The sequence below is a fragment of the Miniopterus schreibersii genome (genome assembly GCF_964146895.1).
Source record: "Miniopterus schreibersii genome assembly, chromosome: 3".
In the NCBI taxonomy this organism is placed as follows: domain Eukaryota; kingdom Metazoa; phylum Chordata; class Mammalia; order Chiroptera; family Miniopteridae; genus Miniopterus; species Miniopterus schreibersii.
In genome coordinates this window covers 78,474,200-78,484,278 of record NC_138103.1, presented here as the reverse complement: position 1 = coordinate 78,484,278, position 10,079 = coordinate 78,474,200, and positions in this window count along the sequence as shown.

Genomic DNA, 10,079 nt, shown 5'->3' with positions numbered 1-10,079 from the left:
TATGTATAGATGATACAGACTGGGGTAGGTATAGAGGGTTCAGATAGAGATATGGGCGTAATCTGAAGCAATAAGTAAAACAGAGATCGGAGGAGGAAAGACCATGGTGGGAGAAGAGCCCTTGAAAACCATCAAGCTGGGTTGAGATGTGTTGACCTCCGTGCATTCTGTGTGACTCGTCTCTCTGTTTTTCAAGGCATCACTTGTCCTAACTGTCACCATCCAAACTTCATGGGAGTTCGCAGGTGAAATGCATACTCCTGGCTCAGTGACATTTATGCAGGTGATGGATGTGCTCATACCTATGGCTTGGAGCCCAATTTGCCCGGACTTCTGTCTGAAGGCCAGCATCACCTCACCTTGTAGACAGGATGGGCTAAGGCTGGGCTGGGCTTTGAAGAAACCCTCCGTCCCAGTAGAAGCCAGTCTCCCACAGGTCAGCTTTCAACAGCATGTCTATCTGGGGATGACACCGCGTCCTTTCTCCATGCAGCCCAACCTTGGAACCCCCTTCCCCCAGGTTCCTCTACAGGGGGCAGTGGCTCTCCCAATGTTTGGGGTCAGGCCTTCCATTTGTACAAGTGCAATTAGATGGGATTTTCAAGGGATTAACCAAAAACAAAAAGAGTGACTGCCACTTCAAATATCTATTATGCGTGTGTGATTTGCAATCAGACTTTCTTACGAGTTTTCTAAGACAGACATTACCTTGCTGCCTTCAGGAAGTAGCAAGTCTGCTTTCTCATTTCCTTCTTGACTTGATGTAAAAATCCTCAAAGTGAGTCCTGAATATTGTACTGAATCTCATACTTAGTGGCCAGTTCTAAATTCTGTGCTCCCACTTTCCGTCTTCCTTCCCTCGTGTGCATGTGTGCGCTCACACACACACACACACACACACACACACACACACACACACACCCGCAGAGCAGACAAGCGCAAGCGCAGGGCTCGGGACACACTGGGATGTGGCTGCAGAGGAGCGCGATTCAGAGGGAGGAATGAATATCCTGTCAGCAGAAAAGGCTGCAGTGACCTCTCCCTGCCCGCCTACCCCTGTAGTGGGTGAGACGGAGTTTGGGGCCATTCTGATTGGAAGGACCACTGTCTTTGGAAGCAGAGTGGAAGCACAGTGGGTGTGGGGAAAGGGAGCCAGAGGCAAGAGGGCCCTGGCTTCTCTGCTTACCCCACAGGAAAATGAGAAGGAAACCGGCTCTAGAACTGCCTTCCTGCAGCTCATGCACCTCTCAGTACTGCCCACTGGGCACTGGGGCACCAGGGAGTTTAGGCCAAAGCACTAACTAGAAGGACCAGGCAGGGCTGTGTCATGTGTTGGGACTTCACGAACCTGAGGCCCACCTATCTCTCACCATCCTGAAGGCTGGCATCATAAGACTTGGTACCCCTGTGGCTTCTACAGTGGTCTGCACGCCTCTGCAGTGGCTTCCCAAGTGGGAATATTTTCCAAAAATAGGAATATTTTCCTCTCCTTTCAGCCATGTCCCCCCCCACAACCCTCCCCCCCATGTGTGAACACTCTCAGGGTGTACCTCTTAAGGGCGTCTTCACGACCAGATGGTCAACTTGCTGCACCCCTCAGCCAACAACCTCTTGGGACACCCCACTGATGCAGAACTAGCGACAACAGGACAGGATTCAGTGGTGGGGATCCCTCACAGTTAGCCACACCTCGTGGGGGCACAGCACATTCCATGAGCCTGAACAGCCAACATGGTCTTCAGGGCCGGATCAGGATGCTCTAAACCAATAGGGAGACCGCTTTCCTTGGCTTCCTTATGGCATTTGAGATCATGAGCAAAGCCAGCTTTTACCTCCTAAGTAGCAGTTTAGAAGAGTAAGGCAGGGCATTTTTCCTGGGAGGTTGTGGCTGGGTTCAGCCTAATGAGCTGGGAGCACAGCCTCCAGCCTTTTCAAACCCGTTATCCTGGTGGCAGAAGGACAGACCTTTCCTTTTTTCCCCTGTTCCTTTGAACTTACATCATAAAATGATCTCTTCTGCTGTTTTCTGTATTTTAATTAATGTCATTTCATTTGTACTTGTACCCTCAGGCTGTTTTAGCAATAAAATATAATTTTACAAATTGGGGCAAAAGTTCTCTTTCACAGTGTGCATTTGGAAACAGAGTATTTTATTTCAACAGAGTTATTCAATTTTTAAACATTCAAAGCTTCCCAAATATGTCAACTCTCAACACTGGTTTCCCCGATGGCAGGCAGGTCCCAGGACATGATGTGAAATCCTCAGTGTCTAGGAAGATCCACGTGGCCCGGCCGCTCTTAACAGATGGAAACTCTGTCCCTGCGCACTCTGGGCCATCACAGGACCTCCCCCTGCTCCGATGGGAAACCCAGCCTTACGACTGACATGCTGTCAGGCAGAGGCCGCTGTCCACAGCCCTGAGCAGCACTTCCTCACTTCACACTTTGCCCCCAGCTGGCTTCTTCCAGATAACCTGAGTGTGATGTTGTGAGCGCTGATAACCAGAGGAAGCCACAAGCCTTCCTAAAATAGATGGCTGCCGGGGCCTCAGCCACAGCGTCCCTTCAGGCAAAATCCAATGTGAAAGTGGATAATCTCTCTCGCCACCTGACCTGTCAAAGATAGTCGAGAAAAGCTGAGCCCACTTGCTCCAGAAATACTGCTCAGCTAAAGATGTCTACAGAAGAATAGTCGCTTGCTTGTAACAAGAAAACCAAGGGACTTTGAGGTTGGATCCCCACCAAACAAGCCTTGGAATGTGGGGTGTGTTCCTTGATTTGGGAAGCTGGCCATGGCCTCCTCACTGAGGGGGAAAGAGGAACCAGGGAGGGTGGAGGTCTGACCACCCCGGCTTCCCTCACAGACTGAGGTTCTGACCTTTCACTTGCGGTACAACTGGTTGGCTGGCCAGGCCATAGGTGGCTTCTCAGAGACCAAAGTCACCAAAGTAAATCTTGACCATTCCTTCCCTTTTTTGGGGTTTGGGGGCTGGGGTGGGAATGATCTTTCCTCTTGCAAAACATCTACAGTTCTGGAGACCTGAAGTTGGAGCCTCTGCATCTTGTCACAAAGAGCCCTGCAAACTCAACAATCCAACTCCACTCAATGGTGTCACCTTCTCCACATTTCTCATCACTCTTCCAGCATCCCCTTGCTTCTGGTGAGAGAGTTGAAAGCATCTGGGTTAGGATTAAATGCAGAATTCCCTTCATTATCAATTGCTGTTTTTAAAACCATTAAGGGACCCCCGTCACTCAGCTTCTTGCTTTCCAAACGTCCAAACAGCATCCAGACAAGCTGAGTTTTTTTATCCCATTGAAGAGTCTCCTTTATAAACGGGGGTGTAAATAAGAACAGTGACAGGTCTCACAGGACGAGCCACTTTGGTCACATCCCGGCACACTTCAGCACCACAGCCCCCGCCCCGGCTCTCCCCCTGGAATGCTGTCTCTGACTTACGAACACATTAGAGGAGTATTTCTCTCCACTCGTCCAGTGTGTCAGGCTTCTCCCTCTAAGCTCTTCCATCCATTTATAACAAGATAAATAGGAAAAGTTAACCTTCGGACTTATGGCTATTTTATAACATTGAAAAATCTGCTATATAATTGTAATAATTTTTAAAAATGCGTACTTGATCTTTTCTGATTGAGTAGGGGAGGGAGGGTGGCACAGACATGATAAGCAGCCTAATGTCACATCAATACCCCTGACAGCAAGAGAGTGCAATAAATATTTCCTAGAGTGGTTCCTTCCTGCTAAGAATGACCTTTTGAATAAAGCCATGTGGCTAGAAAGCCCTTTTGAGAAATAAACAATAAATGGTGAGTTTTAGAGGTGAAGATAAGAAAATTCAATTTGTGGACATCTAGCACTCTGGCTAAGGAGAGCAGAGACGAGTTGGGCAGTCATGGGAGCCCCTGGGGACCCTGCCTTTTTCCTAGACATACAATTTCAGACTTTTTTTTTACTAAGTGAAAAGCTTGCTACATATAATCTACGCTGTGTTCCACTGAAAAAGACTAGTCTAATCTATTTCCTGTAGGGGATAAAGGGTGGAGAGTAGAACAGAGTCATGGAGAGAGGGTCCAGTGAGAACACCGGCAATTGAGGCAAATCTGGGCTAGATCCCAGGAATGAAACCTGTAAACAAGTTCAGTTTGGCTTGTGGGAGATAGTCCCAGGCAAAACAGAAGACCATAAGCTATAAATAAAAAGATGAATATAATTAACTATCAGAAAGTACTGTAGAGCTTTTGCATAGCGAAAGTCACCATCAACAAATTTAATAGTGGTTTAAGTCAGGATGAGCCAAATCATCCTGCAGGGACAGTCAATAGTCAAATCTCTGGTTTTCAACAGCAAAGGTTTTTTTTCTTGCTAACAGCACATGCCCATGTGAGGCTGCTGGAGGTGTCACCACCTAGAACATCACAGATCACATGGCCTAGGAAGCAAACATGGCCAACCATTCATCGGCTTTTAAAGGTTCCTTAAAAGGCTATCTCAACGTGACATAGATGGCTTCTGCTCAAATTTTGTTGGCCAAACAAATCACATTTTATTGTCCACACAATTGCACTATGAGCTCAAGAGCAGAATGAAAAATTAGCAACAGCAGCACAGATCACATAGTGCGTCCTCTGCTTACCAGATATTTGGTTATTTTTCCTCCTACACAAAATATGTTTATCCTCAAACCCAGTCCTGGCATCAAGCTGAAAGTAGAGGATCACTACCAATACGTGGCAGCCTCTGTCCCAGGTCCTGAGAGGTCTAACCAAAAGAGAAAGTTGTGGTGGCTCACCACATCCTCACCAGCTTCCACCCCCTCCCCCACATGCACACATGCCCAAGTGTACAGTGATGGCACAGGGAGAGGACAGTGACAATAAACACTTCCACTTGGAAACGGGAAGACTGGGAGGTAATCAGTACTGGGCCTTGGGAATTTCAAAGTCTCTTCTCGACAGAGATTTTGAGACCTTTCTATCCTAGGAGTGCAGGGTTTTCCTTTATTAGATCCGGATTCTGCTCCTTAGAAGTAGCTTCCTATACATTTTTCCCCCTGTGATCCTTGGCTCCATTCCTTGGAAGATTTTTCTGTTTTCATTTGCATCCTTGACCACACTAAGGGTTTCACTTTCTTGGAAGCTGAGCCTCTGCTCATCCCACTTGTTGCCCACAACCAGCCAGAGCAAAAGATTCTTCCAAATCTCAGTCCAAACTGGTGGTTCTTTGGACAACGGTTTGTATACTCTCTTTAATGTTTTGTTGAATTATGTTTTCTAGCATTTTATTGGGGATTTGTGCATCAATATACATTGGGGATATTGGTCTGTAGTTTCCTTAAAGTGTCTGTGCCTGGCTTTGTTAATGGCCTCATAGAATACCCTTGGAAATGGTCCCTCTTCTTCAATTTTTGGGAAGAGTTTGTAGAGAATCGGTCTTAGTTCTTCTTTAAATATTGATAAAATTCATCAGTGAAGCCAGGTGGTCCTGGGCTTTTCTTGGTTGAGAGGTTTAACATTAATTCAATCCCCCTGTTAATTAGAAGTCTATTTAGATTTTTCTATTTTTTCAGTTTGGGTTGTGTGACTCAGGCAAGTTGTGTGCATCTAGAAATTGACCCATTTCATTTAGGTTTTCTAATTTGTTTGGGTAAAATTGTTCATAGTATTCTCTTATAATCTTTTTTGTTTTTCTAAAATCAGTTGCAATGTCCCGTCTTTAATTTCCAACTTCAGTTACTTGAAGATTCTCTTTTTCCCTTGGTTAATCTAGCTAAAGAGTTGTTCATTTTGTTGATCTTTTCAAAGAACCAACTCTTGCTTTTGATGATTTTATCTATTGTTTTCCATTCTCTATTTGTTAAATCTGCTCTAATCTTTATTAAACCAATTTCTTTTATACCTGGATTAAGGGATTTCAGAGTAGTAAGACAATTGAGGGTGTGGCAGCCCTCAAATTCCAGAAGTAAAGAAGAGATAAAAAATGTGGATCTTTCTCCAAGCTTGATAAGCAGTAGACACCTAAAATTTCTTTAGGAATGTGATATGGAAGAGAGCAATTCTTCCCTGAGATCATCTCTTTCTTTCCATAATCTCCAAATGTCAATAAAAGCCACCAGTATACATAGAAACTTTCTGATTTTCTGTCTTGTTTGCCTAGAGCTACACAACTGTTATTACCTCACAAGTTTCTACAGACAACAGTTTTCCAAACATTTTACCCCCTTTAAGATAATCTTTCCAGACACTGATAATTGCATACTCATTGCATGCTAATCAAATTCAATGACATGGCTATATCTATTTCTGTATCTATATCTATATATCTATATCATTTATTTCTATTTCTATTTCCATATCTACCTTTTTCTTGCTCTCACCCTTGTTCATGTCCTTGTTTTCTTTTGAGTGAGCAGCTCAATTCTATACAATTTCTGTGTTTGTCTGGATGAACTAGTATAATGCAGTAAGTGACAGTACCTAAATCTGGGTGCTTAAGAACAACACATATCCACATGTTGCTCAGGTTCAGTGCCCATCTCAGGTTGTCTTTAGTGGGCAATCTCCCCTCCATGTGGTTACCACTCAGGGGCTGAGGCTCCTGGAGGCATCACCGTCTGGGACGTTGATGATTTTCCTGACAGAGGGAGGGGAACACGGCAGAGAGCATCCTTGTTCATCAAGCCTTTAGGCTGGAAGCAAACCTCCTCACATCTGATCACATTTCATTGACCAAATAAGTCACAAAGACACAACCAACTTCAATAGGGAGAGGGGTACAGCCTGACCACGTGCCCAGACGAAAAGAACAGGAATATGGAACAGCCTAAAAGCTGCCACGAAAATCAACTAACAGATACAGAAAAAGTGTCTACAAAGCAGAGAGGAAAGGAGAGTTATCCATAATTTTAAAGGGTGAAAAAAATAACTTCTAGAAATGCAAAAGGGATAATCAACCACTGGAAAAAATTGCCAAAGTAAATAAAATGTGATTTACAAAGAAGCGCTCCACATATCCAGCCCACCTTTGAGAAGGTGCTCAAATTCCCTGTGGATTAAAGCAACAGACTCGGCTCTATGATTATGTCCTGGGCAAGATGGAGAAAACAAACCAGAAAACACCCAGTGCTGGCAGGACATGGGCAAATGATGTTCAATGCTGCAGCTTTTGGAAAGCTCTCCAGCCACATCCATTAACTTTAGAGAGCTGTGCGTCATCCAGCCTCCTGTTCCTGCAGAGCCACAGTAGAAATAGAAAGGGCGGCTATGGGAAGACTTAAGTGCAAAAGTGATTAGTACAGTGTCCTGTAGTGTCCAACAGCAGAAACAAAGTAAGTGCCCAAATATAATGAAGACCGTGCGGATAGGTTGCACTGTGTCCACATCATGAAACATCAGAGGTGGCTATTAAAAATGAATTAGAATTATGCCGGAAACATCCACAAGATATGATGAAATAGGAAAGCAAGGTGGAGATGCTATGTGATCTCACGCTTGTAAAACAAGAAACCGTGTGTGTGCGCCCGTGCACACGTGTGTGTATAAAATGCAGCTTGTGTGAACTACATGAGTACTAGGACCCCTGTGATGCAGAGCCTGGGCTGATTTGGGAGGAAGGTGAGGAGGGAAAGGGGTGTGTAGCAGGGACAAACACATACAAAAAGATAAAGTCCACAAAAAGTTAGTAATACATCACTATCATATTTATGTTTTGTTTTTGCAAAATTATATGTATGCACATTAAAGCTTTTTTAAAAAAAAAAAATCCTTAACTTTTTAGTCTCTGCTACTTTATGCCTTTTCTCATCTGTTGAATTTGAAAACAGTCTTAACTATGGACACAGCTGTGCTAGCAAGAGAATTCATCAGATTTGCCCCGCCCCCATCTTCAGGCACCCTGTGCTCCCCAGCTCCCTGCCTTGGCTACTTCTTTTGTCTGTCTGCGCTGGGGGACATATGTGGGATTGATGCTCAGGTAGCAATGCCAGCATAACATTCTCCTGAGATTTACTTTCTCAGAGGACAGGCCTGCCAGCTGGTTTTTAAGTCAGAGAATTATGTTCTGTGATAAGTTTACTATATAGATAGATCCTGAACATTATTTCATAAGGTGAAACTCCAAGTACAAAAGCAATAAACACCGATGGCCTCCACTGACCCATGTCACACATACTTACACATTTCTCTTATTTCTAAACTCTTACCATACACTATTCTTTTTCTAAAATTTTCAGAATTTCAAATCTCATCGATTTATTTCTGATAGAATCACTCTGATTTTGTATTATTACTAAAATTGGAGGGCAGACAGGGCTATAAGGCTTATTACAATCTATTTATTTTAAATAAAGTTTTTATTGATTTTTAGAGAGAGAGGAAGGGAGAGGAAGAGAGAGAGAAACATCAATGTGAGAGTGAAACATTTGATCAGCTGCCTCTTGCACTCCCCCTATTAGGGATTGAACTCCCAACCCAGATATGTGCCCTGACCTGGAATGGAACCAGCAATCTTTCAGTGCACAGGACTACAACCAACCAACTGAGCCACACTGGCCAGGTGGCTTACTATCTATTTTTAAGGAGAGATTCACAGAGCCAAGGCCTGGTGGTCACTATGGTTATTTTAAACAGAGCTATATTTGCACTGGGCCCCAGTGGCAGGAGTAGCTGACTCCGTCGATGACTGTGTCATCGATCCGCCATTCAACAACACTGAATCAATTGTTCTATGGTCAATTGAGGCCACACAGCTTGGATTACATGCTTGTCAGTCACATAGACATGGATTAAATCCACTTAGATTTGTATGTCTATTGAGATACCTATTATTTAAATAATGCTAAACAATATTCATATCCTTTCACATGGAGTAAGTATATACTGCTTGGCTTGTCAATACATACTGAATTATTATTTCATCCTATGTAGTAAACCATCTTTCCAGGTGCTGGAGACGCAGGGAGAGATAATTCACAACAGTGGCCCAGAGGTGCAGAGCCATACATTAATAGCCTGACAAAACCCAGACCCCTGCCATAGCCCTGGCAGAAGAAGAAGCCCTTGTTTATCCCCTGTGTAGCTGCATCTGGAAGTTATTTTTCCCCCAAGTGTGCCTATCATGGAGCTAAAAAGAAACACTAAGTCTCATGTGGCAAAAGCAGTCAATTTGTTTTACTTGAACTTTCATTTCATGACAAATTTAGGCAAGATCCATCTTCATTGTGACTGGAGGTGGTATAGTGACAGGGAGCAATAGAAACAGACCCACTGGCTGCCAGTCCAGCTCTACCCTTTCCTGCAGGAAGGTATTGGAAGGTCATTTAACCTCCTTAAGCAGCAATTTACTTATCTGTAAAGCATGGGTAAATTGGTAGGTAGGTAGGTAGGTGGGTGGATGATTGGATGGATAGATAGAGGATAGATAGAGAAATAGATAAATGATAGATGATCAATAACAGGTAGAGGATAGATGATAGATAGATAGATAGATAGATAGATAGATAGATAGATAGATAGATAGATGATAGATAGATGATAGATATAGAGATAGAAATTCAACACCTCTGTAAAGCAAAAGAGACTGCCCTGCTCTCCCTGGCTCAACGGTCTTGGACCAGCCACCCCAAGGGGCAGACAACCCAGTGTGGAAGTGCAGATGAGGAAGACTCCTGAGGTACTGCCAATAAGAGATGGAGTTAGGGATGCTAGCAGGTGGATTCCTGTCTCTGCTCCTCAGTATAGGCTGTTCTTGGCATGGCAGTTTCACCAACCTCACCCAGAGGTGCTCCTCATGATGGAGCAATTGGCTTTTTTTTTTTTTTTAATTTTTTAAATTTATCTTTATTGTTGAGAGTATTACAGGTGTCCCATTTCCCCCCAAAATTGACCCCCTCAACTTTGCTCCCCTCCCCTCCCCAGGCGTTCACCCGGTTATTAATTGAGTCCATGGGTTATGCATATATGCATATAATTTCTTTGGTTAATCTCTTCCCATCCTCCACCCCTCTTCCCTCTTTCCTCTGAGATATGATCATCTGTTGCATGCGTCAATGTCTCTGGATCTATTT